Consider the following 16,898-nt stretch of genomic DNA (forward strand, 5'->3'; position numbering starts at 1 on the left):
CCTATGGAAGAGTTCACTCTGCCAGCACCCTACAAAAAAACGAAGACGTTGCTACTAAATTTGAATTTTTTACATTACATCATCACGATTTTCTTTTCGAACGGACGTCGGAAATCAGGAGCCCAGAACTGTTACGCAGAAAGATACTAGTCCTAGTATTGAATTCAACATTTGTTTCTAATTTGTAACAATAAACAGTAACATTGCATTTGTATCAAAACAGGCTGAAGTTTTCACATTATCTTTACTACTAGTTGTCAAGTAGCGCTGTAATCCACTTAGAGATAATATGACTACGAAGAGAAGATATTCATAACTGAAGATATGTCTCAGGAGACCGTGAACACTTTTAGTTACAGGAAAGAAAGACACCACCAGGTTCATTTGGTGTGCTCTTTTAGGATAAACAGTATCGACCTATGCTACAGGCAATCCTTAGAACCATAAATCTAATTACTGCGAATGATAACCAGCCGCGCTTAACAGTAATTATATGTATGAATCTTAGATCGAAACCAGTTATATTACTGGAACATACCAATTGACACAGACGGTGTCTTTCTCCATGAAAAGATATTCACCTGAAATAAATATTTAGATGTATATCATAGGACTGGCATTTCCGTAGAGAGCGTAAGGAGGTCAGACGAAAGTAAAGCAAAATATTCTGGTCGCAGGATAAGACAACAACCTTTGACAAAAAGGCAGTCTCCCTACTGACAGGGCTACCAAAGTATGTCCTACAGTCTTTTCAAAAGAAAAGGTTATCGATGATGCATCCTACATTCGCATTACGGCCTTTCGGATCATTTACAAATACATAGCAATCTTGTGATACATCAGCTACCAAGCTTTCGAAAATGAGGTTGTATTTTCTCCGCCTGCAACTATAATTCCTTAAACGTGTTCATAATGTTACTTAGAAAATTATGCTTCAGTTAACCAGTGGCAACGTAGGATCATATTCACTAACCGACTGACACGAAACTTTTACTGGTGTGGAGTTAAATGTTCACCAAATGAATAAGCTATTCGGTTTTGCTGAATTCTTTCCACCTCACAGGTTCCTCCAGTTGACATTAAGTCCCCCTGAGAATGAATCTGATAAGTGTGTACAACAGGGCATTTCGTGTAAAATTAGCTCGGTCGTCCGTTCACAACGAGTCAATAACGTCGCGTGTAATGGCAGAATTTCGTGAGACGGCAGGCGGACGAGGGAAAGAGTGGAGGGCAGCTTGAAACGTTCCTTGGCAGTTGAATGAATGTTACATCGGCGTGCCGAGGCACCTACTACGCTTTAGGCAGCTACTCTCTGGCCGGCTTGTCGTCACCGAGTATGCCGAGACAGCAAAGAAAACAACTTGACCTGTTACCGTTCTGGTCTTGTGCACACTACCAGCACAAGAACAACATAACAATGAAAATATTCCATGTATTTAAGGCAGTCTATTTCACTTCAGTCTCCAAATATTTCTTGCAAAAATTTATCGTTTCAGATTGTTTAAATAAACGGACATTTCATCGGAATGTCTTATTTCACAAAATTCTATGTACAGTGCCTTTTATTTTGCCGCCATCACGAAAAGTAAATAAGCAGTAATTATGAACCAAATAAATAAGCTTGTGGAAGCTGGGACGTTCTACAGAATAAATGCTTCAATTTTTGGCTCAGATTACATCCTTTTAACATTTGCTGTGTGACTATACGTATTTAGGAATGAAATCTCTTGTAATTTTTTTTAAGCATGAGTTCAGGGAAGCATTATATCTCCACGAGAGCGTTTCCGAGGGTGAAATATTAGGAGACGCACTATCACAATGATCTTGTCACAACCTAACACAGACTCATTTCAAATTCTGTACCGATGTGAAGATGTAATTCTTTACATTCTCAAATGGAAAATTAAATATAACTAGAGGTATGGTACCTTTATACTTTAAGGAAAAAAATTTAAGTTACTGTACTGACATGGTAGACAAATGTCCGTTTCCGTGGCTGAGCAATTACTGTGTCTGAACGTCACGTGAAGAACATGAGTTCACGTTCTCGAAATTTCCAATGTCGTATGTTGTGCATCAACGTACGTTCCGAAGCACAATTTCGTGTTCAAGATATCACTTGGCTATCGAATGACGTTTGTTGTGGTCTCAATGCTACAAAAAAGCTTATACGTGAATTTTGTTGCTTTCTGATGCACAAAATGACGTTCTAGTACAGCCTAGGAATTTTCCTTTATCGAAGAAGGACAACGGTATTCACTCTACCTCGTGAAAATAACTGAGATGATACTGGAAGAAGAATTGCGGACTAAGATTTCGAAAGCGGACGTTATAATCCGAGACCTGGTGCGGCAGACCATAGGTCTGTCCGATCAAACAACATCGACATCTAAGCTTTCCATATACCATAATCCCTGTTGGTTTAACATGTTTCTGTTCTTCTTGTTGTGATATTTTTGTTTCGTTAGTTGTCAGATTTAATTTTACATTTCCAGATGTCGTACGGAAGACAGGCGCGCCAGAGACTGCACTTATTTCCTTACTGCTCGTAATTATTTTTTAATTTAAGGTCCCTCACATTCTTCCTAACAACCGTTTGCGTTCTCAAATGACCGACTCCAAACAAAGGATATGCGTCGGGTGAGCTATTTACTTGTATTATTTACCAGTGTTGTTACTTTACAATTACGCATTGCGACCAAGGAGTATCCCACCAGACGTATTCACTAACAGCTTATGTTCGAGCACAGCAACGTTCCGTTACACTGTTCCAATCCAGTCCCAGTGTGACTCAACGTTTCAACCTCGGCATCCGTGGTTCTACTCAGTTACCGATTTCAACACTATTCATAATCTGAAATCCGATCGAATCTTTTGAAACTTATCATCCATCTTCTTTATTTACTGTACAAACAAAGTTTCGCACAATAAATTATACCTAAAATCAAATGTCGTATGGCAATGATGGATGGATGGGATACCCCACGGAGTAGATTCAGCAACCTGGCCAAAAGGGTGTTCTTTTTCAGCGCACGTTAGCCACTTTCCCAGCGGGTGTACAAGAGTTGTGTCGCATGCGTATTTGTGCAGTTCAGTGGGACAGCAATGTGCACATTTAACGGGGGTGATTATATCGCGTACACAAGGTATAAAAGGGCAGTGCATTAGCAGAACTGTCATTCGTTCTCAGGTGATTCATGTGAAAAGGTTTCCGGCGTGATTTTGGCTACACGACTGGGATTAACAGACTCAGAACGCCGAACTGTAGTTGGAGACAGACGCGCAGGACTTTACATTTCGGAAATGGTTAGGGAATCCAATATTCCGAGATCCACAGTGTCAGGACTGCGCTGACAATATCATATTTCAGGCATTACCTCTCACCAAGGATAACGCAGTAGCCGACTGCCTTCACTTAACGACGGAGACCAGCGACGTTTGTGTAGTGTTGTCAGCGCTGACAGACTAGCAACTCTTCGTGAAACAACCGCGGAAATCAATGTGGGACGTATGACGAACGTATACGTTAGGACAGTGCGGCGAAATTTGGCGTTATTGGGCTGTGGCAGCAGACGACCGGCGCGAGTGCCTTTGCTAACAACACACCACCTGCAGCGCCTCTCCCGGGCTCCTGACCGTATTTGTTGGATCCTGGACGACTGTAAAACTGTGGCCTCCTCAGATGAGTCCCGATTTTAGTTAGTATGAGCTGATGGTAGGGTTCGAGTGTGGCGTAGACCCCACGAAGCCATGTACCAAAGTTGTCAACAAGGCACTGTGCAAGCTGGTGGTGGCTCCATAATGGTGTGCGTTGTGTTTCCATAGAATGGGTCCGGACGTTGACTGAAAATGGTTATGTTTGGCTACTTGAAGACCATTTGCAGCCATTCATGGACTTCCCCCGAACACCGATGGAATTTTTATGGATGACAATGCGCCATGCCACCGGACCACAATTGTTCACGATTAGTTTGAAGAGCATTCTGGACAATTCGAGCGAATGACTTGTCCACCCAGATCGCCCGACACGAATCCCATCGAACATTTATGGGACATAACCGAGAGGTCAGTTCGTGCACAAAATCCTGCACCGACAACACTTTAGCAATTATGGACGGCTATAGAAGCAGCATGGTTCATCATTCCTGCGAGCTATCGAGTCCACGCAGGGTAAAAGGAGGTCCGATACTATATGAGGAGATATTCCATGGTTTTTGTGAGAGTAATAGATTCGAGCATAGAGTGTTGTTATGCTTGCATAGTGTGCCGGTGATGAGAGAAGGGAGAGGGTGAAACCCGGAGCTAGCACATAGGCTCTCTTCTCAAATAGCAACAAGAGAGCCGCCGAACTTACGTCCCTGTACGAAGGACAGACCATCATCAACTGTGTCACATGCCCTTACATCATGAGACATTGCGGACAGGTTTGGAATTTAATCCAGGATATTGGCAAAAAGACTGGTGACCACAGAACTTTATGCCACCATCTCCCCTCTCCGTCGGCCAAATAATGGCAGAGAAAATTTCATCCACCGTCAGGATTCAAACCGACTTACCTTCTAGTCGAGCGCCACTGCACAGGCGTGCGTTAGTGACGTCTGCTACGTAGGCGGGTGTAAATTACACTAATCTCCTCTGGAAATAATTCAGTCCTGTAGAGCTCCAACCAGCGATATCCAATCCGTGAGGAATATCGCTTCTACTACATACTAAATATGGTTCAACATAAAATAAATTGTGTTCATTCAAGGGATACCATGATTTGCCCTACCATTCGCCGTTTTCACTGTAACTGCAGAACGTCGCTAATTCGTTGTCAGTTCGTAGTAATATACGGAAAGTCATCGAGTAAAACAGTAGTAATATCATGCGTTCCCCAAGGAAGTGTTATAGGTCCTCTGTTGTTCCTCATCTATATTAACGACATAGGACACAATCTGAGTAGTCGTCTTAGATTGTTTGCAGATGATGCTGTCATTGACCGTCTTGTAAAGTCATCAGATGATCAAAACGACTTGCAAAATGATTTAGATAAAATATCTTTATGGTGCGAAAAGTGGCAATTGACCCTGAATAAAGCATTTTGGATTACGCAGTAAGTCACACAAATCTGAGGTTGTAAATTCAACTAAATACTTAGGGATTACAATTACAAATAACCTAAATTGGAACGATCACATAGATAATATTGTGGGTAGAGCAAACCAAAGAGTGCCATTCATTGGTAGAACACTTAGAAGGTGCAACAAGTCTACCAAAGAGACTGCTCACACTACGCTTGTCCGCCCTATTCTGGAGTATTGCTGTGCGCTGAGGGATCCGCATCATGTGGGACTGACGGATGACATCGAAAAAGTACAAAGAAGGGCAGCTCGTTTTGTATTATCGTGAAATAGGGAGATAGTGTCACAGACATGACACGTGTATTGGAGTGGCAATCATTAAAACAAAGGCGTTTTTCGTTGCGACGTTATCTTGTGGTGAAATTTTAATCACCAGTTTTCTCCTCCGAATGCGAAAACTTTCTGTTGGCACCCAACTACATAGGGAGAAACGATCATCACGACAAATTAAGAGAAATCAGGGCTCGCACAAAAAAATTTAAGTGCTCGTTTTCCCCCCGCGCCTTCGGGAGTGGAACGGTAGAGAGACAGCTTGAAGGTGGTTCATTGAACCCTCTGTCAGGCACTTTACTGTGCACAGCAGAGTAATCATGTAGACGTAGAATTCTGTCAGCGTCACACATTAAATGTGAACGTAGACCTGACAAAACGCAACATTTTCTTCCTTCATATAGGGTTTACATTTTTCAGATAATTCGTGGTGTAGTGTAAAAACGGCAATTTCGCCGATAGACAACAATTAAAACTACAATTCCTCAGATAAAAATAGTACTTCAAATAACACTGCGAACTATTTCTTCAATTCCATAAAAATGTCCACGTGCTACAGCGATTGATCTACAATTCGATTCAGCGTGCTGTTAGATAATGTACGAGGTGCATTCAAGTTCTAAGGCCTCCGATTTTTTTTCTAATTAACTACTCACCCGAAATCGATGAAACTGGCGTTACTTCTCGACGTAATCGCCCTGCAGACGTACACATTTTTCACAACGCTGACGCCATGATTCCATGGCAGCAGCGAAGGCTTCTTTAGGAGTCTGTTGTGACCACTGGAAAATCGCTGAGGCAATAGCAGCACGGCTGGTGAATGTGCGGCGCACGGAGGGTGTCTTTCATTGTTGGAAAAAGCCAAAAGTCACTAGGAGCCAGGTCAGCTGAGTAGGGAGCATGAGGAATCACTTCAAAGTTGTTATCACGAAGAAACTGTTGCGTAACGTTAGCTCGATGTGCGGGTGCGTTATCTTGGTGAAACAGCACATGCGCAGCCCTTCCCGGACGTTTTTGTTGCAGTGCAGGAAGGAATTTGTTCTTCAAAACATTTTCGTAGAATGCACCTGTTACCGTAGTGCCCTTTGGAACGCAATGGGTAAGGATTACGTCCTCGCTGTCCCAGAACATGGACACCATCATTTTTTAAGCACTGGCAGTTACCCGAAATTTTTTTGGTGGCAGTGCATCTGTGTGCTTCCATTGAGCTGACTGGCGCTTTGTTTCTGGATTGAAAAATGGCATCCACGTCTCATCCATTATCACAACCGGCGAAAAGAAAGTCCCATTCATGCTGTCGTTGCGCGTCAACATTGCTTGGCAACATGCCACACGGGCAGCCATGTGGTCGTCCGTCAGCATTCGTGGCACCCACCTGGATGACACTTTTCGCATTTTCAGGTCGTCATACAGGTTGTGTGCACAGAACCCACAGAAATGCCAACTCTGGAGGCGATCTGTTCAACAATCATTCGGCGATCCCCCAAAACAATTCTCTCCACTTTCTCGATCATGTCATCAGACCGGCTTGTGCGAGCCCGAGGTTGTTTCGGTTTGTTGTCACACGATGTTCTGCCTTCATTAAACTGTCGCACCCACGAACGCACCTTCGACACATCCATAACTCCATCACCACATGTCTCCTTCAACTGTCGATGAATTTCAATTGGTTTCACACCACGCAAAATCAGAAAACGATAGACTGCACGCTGTTCAAGTAAGGAAAACGTCGCCATTTTAAGTATTTAAAACAGTTCTCATTCTCGCCACTGGCGGTCAAATTCCATCTGCCATACGGTGCTGCCATCTCTGGGACGTATTGACAATGAACGCGGCCTCATTTTAAAACAATGCGCATGTTTCTATTTCTTTCCAGTCCGGAGAAAAAAAATCGGAGGCCTTAGAACTTGAATGTAACTCGTATATGGCTTGCCATTTATAAGATTTGTTTTATCAGAGTGTAGCTGCCAACACAGCACTAATCATCATCATCATCATCAGCCAATTGCCGGCCGGGGTGGCCAAGCGGTTCTAGGCGCTTCAGTGTGGAACCGTGCGACTGCTCCGGTCGCAGGTTCGAATCCTGCCTCGGGCATGGATGTGCGTGATGTCCTTAGGTTAGTTAGGTTTAAGTAGTTCTAAGTTCTAGGGGACTGATGACCTCAGAAGTTAAGTCCCATAGTGCTCAGAGCCATTTCATTTCATCAGCCAATTCAATCATTAGATGATGTGGCCTCTTGGAGTCGTGGATTCAGGTAGGCTTTCAGAAGTCTACTCCAAGTGGGACGGTCTTGGGCAGTTCTCTGCCAGGTGTTACCAGCGATCTTCTTGATGTCTTTGTCCCATCTGTCTGGTGGTCTTCCTCTAGGCCTCCGGTGCTCTCTCGGACTCCACTCCAGTACTAGCTTCGTCCATCTGTTGTCTTTTCTTCTTGCAACGTGGTCAGTCCACTGCCATTTCAAGGAACCTACTCTCTCTAAGATGTCATTAACCTTTGTCACAGACTGGATGTCATCTGCCCTTTTCCTGTCCTTTCTTGTATAGCCCAGCATTGATCTCTCCATGGCTCTCTGTGCTGTCCTAAGTTTCCCTTTGTGAATGAGTTCAGTGTCCATGTCTCGCAGCCATACGTCATCACAGGAAGAATGCATTGATCAAATATTGCTTTCTTCAGATTTACTGGCATTTTTGATCTGAATACTTTTGAATTCTTCCCAAATGCTTGCTAGCCAAGCTTGATGCGTCGATAGATTTCTGGCCTTATGTCTCCCTTCATATTTATAATCTGGCCAAGGTAGACATATTCACTGACCTCTTCTAGTAGACTGTCCTTGACTTTCACATCTCCAGCTGGGACCCATTTGTTGGATATTACTTTTGTTTTGGAAAGGTTCATGTTCAAGCCAACCAGCTGACATTCCGATGCAAGATCTGTAACTAAGTTTTGGAGCTCTGCGAAGTCTTTGGCCAGTAACGCAATATCATCAGCAAATCTCAAGTTGGTAAGCCTTCTTCCATTAATTCCAATTCCCTTACCTTCCCAGCTCAGCTTTGACATAGCCATTTCCAATACAGCACTAGCTACTGCAGTAAAATGTAGTTAACATTCATCACGGTTTTAAAGCGTTGTTGACACTACTGATCCTCACTTATACGACAGAATGGGCCAGATGTTGACGAAGACCATCACGAGTCACTGCACTCTCGGTTTAATCTGTGTTTAGCTTGGAAAATCCAAGAACTTTGACTGTTCAATACCGAGACGTGGTACCCATCAAAGGGGTAGTGTTGATATTTCAACATGTGCAATTGGGACAGCTTACGATGCTATCAAATAACTTATGTGATAAGAAGAAGTACTAACTTAAAGCTGATCGAATAGTTTGCTTTCACCAGTGAAGCATATTTGATGTTATCGTAAGGGAAAACCCTATCGCAGATAATGCGTCGATACGCAGCTTTATGCACACATCATCTTGCAGATAACTTTATCTGACAATTCTGAAACCGTGTATGACTTAGAAGAGAAACAAATACGAAACAAATGCCAATAATAAAAGTGGATAGAAACACTGAAGAAATATGATTGCTTGTGCTCAGTGACGCCCTTTGTAGCGTCCACCGCATAGAATTTTATTAATAAGATATCGATATTTTCAATACACAGGAGGTTCGATAAATAAAAACGAGTGAGACTTATGTGAAAAAAGCCGAACCATTACTATTTAAATTTGTTGTATTAAAGGTATGTGGGTTTTTATTTGCAAGCAAGTTGTTGCTGGAGATTTGTATAATTTTTATGGTTGAAAACTACGACATTCATTTTTTTGAAAATAAGGTTACACCGGATTTAAATAATTTCGAGTCTTGGAGAAAATAGTTCTTCTAAATTGTGAATAGTATTGGGAAATCAGCACTATTAATATTTATCGTTATTTATACTAACGAGAAGTATGCTTAGCTCCTATATGTTTGAGACAGTAAGTTCAAAGATAAATTTTTCTTGCTAATAGCCTTTTGACAGATACAGAAAATAGAAGTCGCAATGAAATTTATTATTTATTTTAAAGTTTTTCGTAATGAATTTGGACCCAAAATAAGATTTTTTTATGACCTTGACACCAAAAACACATGCATAACAATTAAATGTGAGCGCTCACTGTACTTAAACGCCGGCCGGTGTGGCCGTGCGGTTCTAGGCGCTACAGTATGGAACCGCGTGACCGCTACTGCCGCAGGTTCGAATCCTGCCTCGGGCATGGATGTTTGTGATGTCCTTAGGTTAGTTAGGTTTAACTAGTTCTAAGTTCTAGGGGACTAATGACCTCAGCAGTTGCGTCCCATAGTGCTCAGAGCCATTTGAACCATTTGAACTGATGACCACAGATGTCATAGTCCCATAGTGCTCAGAGCCATTTGACCCATTTTTTGTACTTAAACCTCCTGTCAAATTCTTTTAGAAGATGAGTTTTCGATCTGGTTGCCTCGTTTAATTTTGGAGAATTTGCAAACATTCACTGGAGAAAACAGGTTAGTGGTGGAATTGCCATACTACGGTGACAGACAGTCCCCTGTCTTACACTCCGTTTACGGAAAGCTCTTTTCTTTAACAGTTCCAGTTCAATAGCAGGAAACATAGATGGAGAAATAGGCGTAGAAATATCAGTACTGCTTACAGCGTGTGACGAAGCCAAAAATTGATCCATCATGTAGAATTTGTTTTTCCAAATCGTCCCCGAACCCGGTGCACTTTTTAGATTGTCTCCTTTTTCAGTTCGTGCCTTTTTCGCTCTTGTCTCAAATGATTACTAGTGTTTACTGTGCGCATTATAAGTTTAACAACAGAAGGTTATCTTCTATATTACGTGTCATATAGCAGTCTGATATTATAAATAATGAATCTCTGTTTTGTAAAATTTATTGGACAAGATGCGTGAAAAAGAGTGGTTACTTACATTCATTACCCAATAAATGTAGATAGAAAGTAGAATTATGAAAGCCCAAAACATCGAGGAAATGTATCTATATCATCGATACATCACTAGTATACTCTTATGAATAAATATCGATATTTCTTATTCGACATTTCCATATTTCCAATATAATGATATTACGTTACCATCTTTAGTCGATATATTGTTAGGGGCGCCAGAGAATTGACTCTTTCCGTCGTCAAAGAGTTACAGACTATATTACCCATTTTAATGCTTGGAGACAATAACACCACTGTCAAAACTTTATCTTCTTGCTTGTCTCTCGCAAACATTGTTTTATAAAATAGTAAATGATCTGACACTCTTCAAATATCAGCCCTCTTAAATTTGAATGTAAAGGAATTACACTAATTGCTGTTGCTAATGTAACTTCACGTCTGAACACATCCCTGTACTATGGCACTGCGATAAGTGTATCGCACTCAACCAGTGTTATAACTTATGTTTACTGTACCAATAATAGTCGAAGACACTGGCTTCACTGTTTTATTAGCTAAAGCCAGTAAATAAATAATATAAATAACTTTTTGGTTTCAAATGACGAAAGACAAACCAAATGAAAGGAAGGTTGTGGTTAAACATTTCAATGTTCAATGGATGATGTCCGCGACCTCTAATTCTGACGTAGAACTCCGTGGCTGGTTTAAAAAACTATAATTTCTTTTTGACATCGACCATTTACATGGGGAGTATTCACATTTACACGATACTCAAATCTACTTTGAGTAGGTCTTGTTGATGTGGAACTTGCCGGAGGCGGAGCACTAACTAAACTACACAATGACTGAGCACGAAATCATCGTCGTTAAAGTTTACGAAAAAATCATTCCGTCATTTGGTTGAAGTTAAATAGGGAATCTTAAGCAGGACGGCCGAACAGTAATCTTATTGCCGTCCCATCTGCAGAATTCCATTGCAGCTGAAATACTGCAGAAACTTCGAAAAACACGCAGTTGACCACTGGGTGTGACGACACTGCAGGGCGACAGACATATGACCGGCATGGCAGAGAAGAACTACTTGGCGCCCTCTCACGTGTTAGCACAGTACCAGAGGACACCCACAAATATAACACTGGGTGTTCCCACAACAGAACACATTGTGTGCATATTTCTTTTCCTATGACATGTCTTTCTTTGCACGAGCCACGCCTCCTTACTACACGGTGTTATCCCTGTGTTGCAGTTTGCAGTCCCTCATCGCGCCCAGATTGATTCTGACGCTAATGACCGTGCCGTCGGCGAGACATTAAACGCTAGTAACTGTTCCAGGGACTTTACGGAAGTCGACATTACCCCCACTTTTCAGCATAGATCTCGAGCAGTAATTTAAAGAGGCGGCTCCCGAGCACACGGATGTGTTCTGTAACCATAGGTGAAAACATCCTTCACAATGAAAGGATGAGTCAGACCTGGAGAAGTATTCAGATAGCCTAATGATAGAGGCACCAGCTCGCGATAAGCATGAAATCCGGGTTAGAGTCCCGGTCTGGTACAGATTTTGAGTTCTCGCGACGTGTCACTACGGGCACACACTGGCGTGAATTTTCCGCCCCTCTTCGTTCCAAAGAACAAATACATTTCATCTTACGACCTCGGGGGCGGGCGTGTTGCTGTTTGAGTTGGTACAGAATACTATCGCTGGTTTGTGTGTCAGTGTTCCTCGCTCACAGTGGCGTCATAGCTAAAACAGTGACTCTGTGGTGGAGCAAGGTTAAATTCCCAGTTACTACGCCAGCCTAGGCGATTCGTAGGTTATATAAATCATTTTAGGCGATCGGTGAATTATGCATTATATACGACCGCACGCCAGATTCCCTTCCCAGTCTCTTCTTTTTACGAGACGTTAAACTTTAAAATTTGTTCCCCACCATACTTTCTACTGTTTGGGTCATAGCTCCGCAATTTTCGGTTAACGTTCTGAATGTAAGGAAGTATAATTTCGCTTGAGACACTCCCCGTTTAACATACTGGAAGGCACTCATAGAGTGCAAGAAAATAGGAAAAGAAGACAATTTAAGCATTTCAGATTCTACGTATAGATACTCTCCATTAAATAGACTAATAGACTGAGATTCTTCGCAGCATCGACGAAGAAAGGTGTATACAGAAAGCATTAATTAATAGAAGGGCCATAACGCTTGAAAATATTAAGAAATAGCAACTCCAACGGTACTACGGGGAGTGGTAGAGGGCAAAAACTGTAGACGAAGACATTGGCATGGGAGATGTGGCGGGACGCATCAAGCTAATTAGAAACCTGCTGACGAAAAAATTAAAAAGATCGGAGGACTACGGCGGGGACGGAGCTTCTTCGCCGTTTCTAGGTCCTCAGTTCAGTACATACATACGTTTACTTTTGCATCTTATAATGTAGATTGATTTCACATGTTTTCCCATTCTTGAATGGATCGTACCTTTCATGAAATTCGGAGTGCAGCATAATAACAGGTTCCCACATGATCTGGCAACTATATACAACCTAGAAACAATTTTTAAAAAAATGAATCATGAAACTATATAGCTCAGATTGCTGCTGCAGCGAGAGAAATGATGTATCGAAAATACTGCTGATTATCGATGGATTTTGGTAATGTAATCCAGCGTGCAGGAGATAAAATTTTACACGTTTTATAACATGTTAACGAGCAACAAAATATGACTGTGTTACGTGTTTTTCGGTGCACGGTATAGTAACGGACATGCATGCCTCTTTACGGTTACTCTGCCAGACAAATGTAGGGAATATAAACGACCGCGCAATGTATCATGGCTTTCCTCGTGTACACCGGCGTTAGGCTTTAGATTCGAATGTCATCAGTTAGGGTTAGTACTAATTACAACCATCATCTGCCACAAATAAAATATGAGAATAGGCGAGAAGTAATTACGTAATACTGTAAGAGTATTGGGGGGGTCAATTGGGGGCCAAACCGCACAATAACCGTGGGTTCGGTGTGGGGCGGCGGTGGGGTGAGTGGACTGCTGCAGCCTGTTGTGGGGTTGTGAACCACCGAGGGCTACGGCAGGGACGGAGCTTCTCCGTCATTTCGAGGTCCCCAGTTCAATACATACATACGTTTACTTTTGCATCTTATTATTTAGGTTGATTTCACATGTTTTCCCATTCTTGAAAGGACCGTTTCAACGATACTGTTAATTTAAATGCATGATAGTTTGCAATCAAGTGTTTGTGGAATGTTCATTGAATGCTCATTGCGTATCATTCCTACGTGGCCTCTTACGCATATAAATTACACTTCTTGGTCAGTTTCATTGTGTTTTTCCTTTCATTGTTTGATTGTCAGAGTATCTTTATGAAGTAACTGCATCATACTGGACGACTGCAAAGATGGAAATACAAAATGGCTCTGAGCACTACGGGACTTAACATTTGAGGTCATCAGTCCCGTAGACTTTGAACTATTTAGACCTAACTACACATCCATGCCCGAGGCAGGATTCTAACCTGCAACCGTAGCGGTCGCGCGGTTCCAGACTGAAGCGCCTAGAACCGCTCGGCCACAACAGCCGGCGATGGAAGTACATTCTTGCTATCTGATATGATAAGAAGCATCTTAGGCATACTACTCTACCATAAATCACAGTATCTCGAATGACGCAGAGAAGATAGACGTTTCTTTGGGGAAGGAAACTACAGTTTCACCTATATACCATTCTTTGTTAATTAACACACGGTTTGTTTTGAAATTTTACTGTGCTTGAAGCTTGGTGTGTCTGCTCTTTGTCGAATTAGAGGATAGCGTTAAGCCCCACAGCGACGACAGCGGATGACCAGTAGTAATTTTACTATTGAAACGTTAGAATTTCAAACCAGAAAAGTTTCGAAGTAGCTGGTCTGTGATCTCAGGATACTCGTCATCGAGTTGCTAGCTGCCAGTAGCTCCAGAACGTCATCGTGAATACAAAATGAACTGTATCGCAGTGGGCATCCTGCCTTTTAAGTCAAGCAGCGCAATGAGGTATGATTGAGCTTCCGCAGGACAGGTAACAGTAGCAGCATTGCTGTTTAGTTCGAACTCGGTGGCATGGGGAATCGCCTGAATGTGCTTAATATTCGCCTCCTTGGTTCATTACACGCGAGTAGTGCGTCTTATCTGTGATCTGATCATTTCCAATAATAAATACGGTCTTATCATCAGACTTTCGCGATAGTTTGACAATCACCAGTACATTCTCAGTCGTGTCTCATTAGATAATTTAACCTGCACTCTCGGAATCATCAGTTAATTTTCATCCATCCAGTCACCCAACACTAACCACTGACGACATCAACACAATTACGTCATACAAGTAGATTAAATCTCTAGGAGAGCTGGCAGAATAATTGCTGGTCAGGAATACTATAGGAGCAGACAGTGGATGAACTCCAACGATTACTATGTGGGCCAAGGAGCAAAGACACATTGCCGTATACACAACAAGAATCAATAAAAAAGGCGCATGTCTTAACGTGTTAAAGTCTTCTACCATCACATTGCTGAGAGCTGAACCATAGAGAACGGTAAGTCGTATGCGAAGGAAGGTAGAGTTTGTCCCACAGACGACGAGGTCCTTAGAGACGGAGCATAAGCTAAGAAATAACATGATTGAGATAGAAATTCGCCCTGTATTAACTTAAGAAGACCGCAGAAAATTAAAATAAATGGACAAGGATTGGGAGCCCTCTCTTAGCGAATGTCACTCCACTCTGGTAACCATTGCACCATCTCGCTAAGCAGGGATGGAAAACAACACGTTCTTCTATTCTCTAGAAACAGCATTTACAACTGCCGAAGTACTTGCTAATGGTATACGCAATTTGTTGCGGTGTTTTTGGAAAAAATCTAATCTAATTACGGGGGACTTTGAAAAAGAGGCGTTCGCCTCTGCAGTTTTTTAACCGACAGTGTTCTGGAGATACATCAACCACACAATGACAGTTTGATTTCCATAAACTGGTGGAGTGTTTTGAGCATCTTAACTCCATTACTGAAAATTCGGATTTATCGTGGAGTGGGAGATGAATGGTAGTCTACCATTACTGAATGTATTAGTTCGGCGTAAAGAGGATGCATTTTTAGGACATTGCGTGTATGTTAATTCCACCCATACCCTTGCAGCCGTCCTATTACCATCATCCTTCGTAAACTCGGAGCGTATTTAGAACTTTAGTTCATGACTCCTATGTATTGTCTGACGCTGATAGTCCACAGGATGAATTGGTATACCTGGAATAGGTGTTCAGGAAAATTGGATATACGAGATATCAGATTAAGAGGGATCTGCAAGCGAAAATACTAGAACAACCAAAGGAGACCAGAAGGTATCGTGAAAAAGTATAAGGTGGATGTGACCTTCCGCTCATTTGCCAAGAGGGAGTTCTTCTGGAATCTGTGAAAGACGATCTGCTTTCAGGAAAGGCAGATATCAACGAAACTTCTTGTCAGTGAGGTAAAAGCCATACTGACAATGAACACGCACTATGCAAGATCGGTGCATCGAACACCAACGGTACAACAACCCTCTACAGTCCAACAAATCTGTAATTGTTGAAAACTGTATGTCCACTGGTTGTTCCATGAATTAGGGAAAAATCAAGACTCTGTTGAGAGCCGCAGCGGGGTTCGGTGATCAACGCACCTATGAAAACACAGCTGAGAGACTACCTGCTCAACACAGACGTGGGCTTCCATCTGGAATAAATCATTTAAGCCTCTCATTTCACGTCTGCGCCCGCATACGAGCTTTTATTTTCATTTTTCGCTGCCTGCCATTGCTATGTGAGCCATCTACTGTAATAACTAACCACATAAATTACAAATTCTGTGGACTAACAAGCTCTGGCTCATTACATTTTTTTCTTACAAGTTAGACGTGTAAGTTTGATCTATGGCTGGCGTTGTTGTGTCGGCGCTCTCGTATCTATGACGCATGCGCATTTTACTCCAAGCTCTATCTTTGAATCAAGTGATTTTAGCATTTCAGCTTATAAAGAGTGCCGCCTGGATACTCAGAACCCAGTCTCCTACTCACCTTGGAGATGACGGAAAACGTAACAGCCGTAATATAGGAAGAGGGTGCATTCTTTCAATGAAAATAAAAAAATCAGTCGCCAGCTGCTCAAAAATCATTACGCTGTTTATTGTTTCTTTAATGAAGGACGTCTTTATCGTCCGATCCTTATTTGATGTCCATTCACCTATGATTTAAGCCCGTGTTAAATTTCCGAACATGGCAGTTAAATCTGTTAAAACCTGCAAAAAGAAATTAAAAATTTTGCGCAGCTGGCGACAGATTTTTCGTTTTGTTAAAAGATTACGCAACGCGGCTTCCTGAATAACAGCGATGAACAAAATCATAGAGGAAGTATTGCTGTTCCGGATGAGCGTCCTAAATATTATGGAATATAAATTTATATAGTTTCGTGATAAAGAAACGTTGCCCTCACATTTAGTAGAACGATTCTGCTTCCACCACCTCATATTCCGCGCGGAGACATGAAAGCAGCC

At 42.1% G+C, this 16,898-nt stretch overlaps 1 protein-coding gene across 1 annotated transcript in view; it reads left to right on the forward strand.

Annotated features, from left to right (window-relative positions):
- Window positions 1-16,898, forward strand: part of LOC126484308 (glutamine synthetase 2 cytoplasmic) — a 444,933-nt gene that overhangs the window by 198,748 nt on the left and 229,287 nt on the right. The gene's annotated exons all lie outside the window — the stretch shown is intronic.

This window comes from Schistocerca serialis, chromosome 1, assembly GCF_023864345.2.
Source record: "Schistocerca serialis cubense isolate TAMUIC-IGC-003099 chromosome 1, iqSchSeri2.2, whole genome shotgun sequence".
NCBI classification, from domain to species: Eukaryota; Metazoa; Arthropoda; class Insecta; order Orthoptera; family Acrididae; genus Schistocerca; species Schistocerca serialis.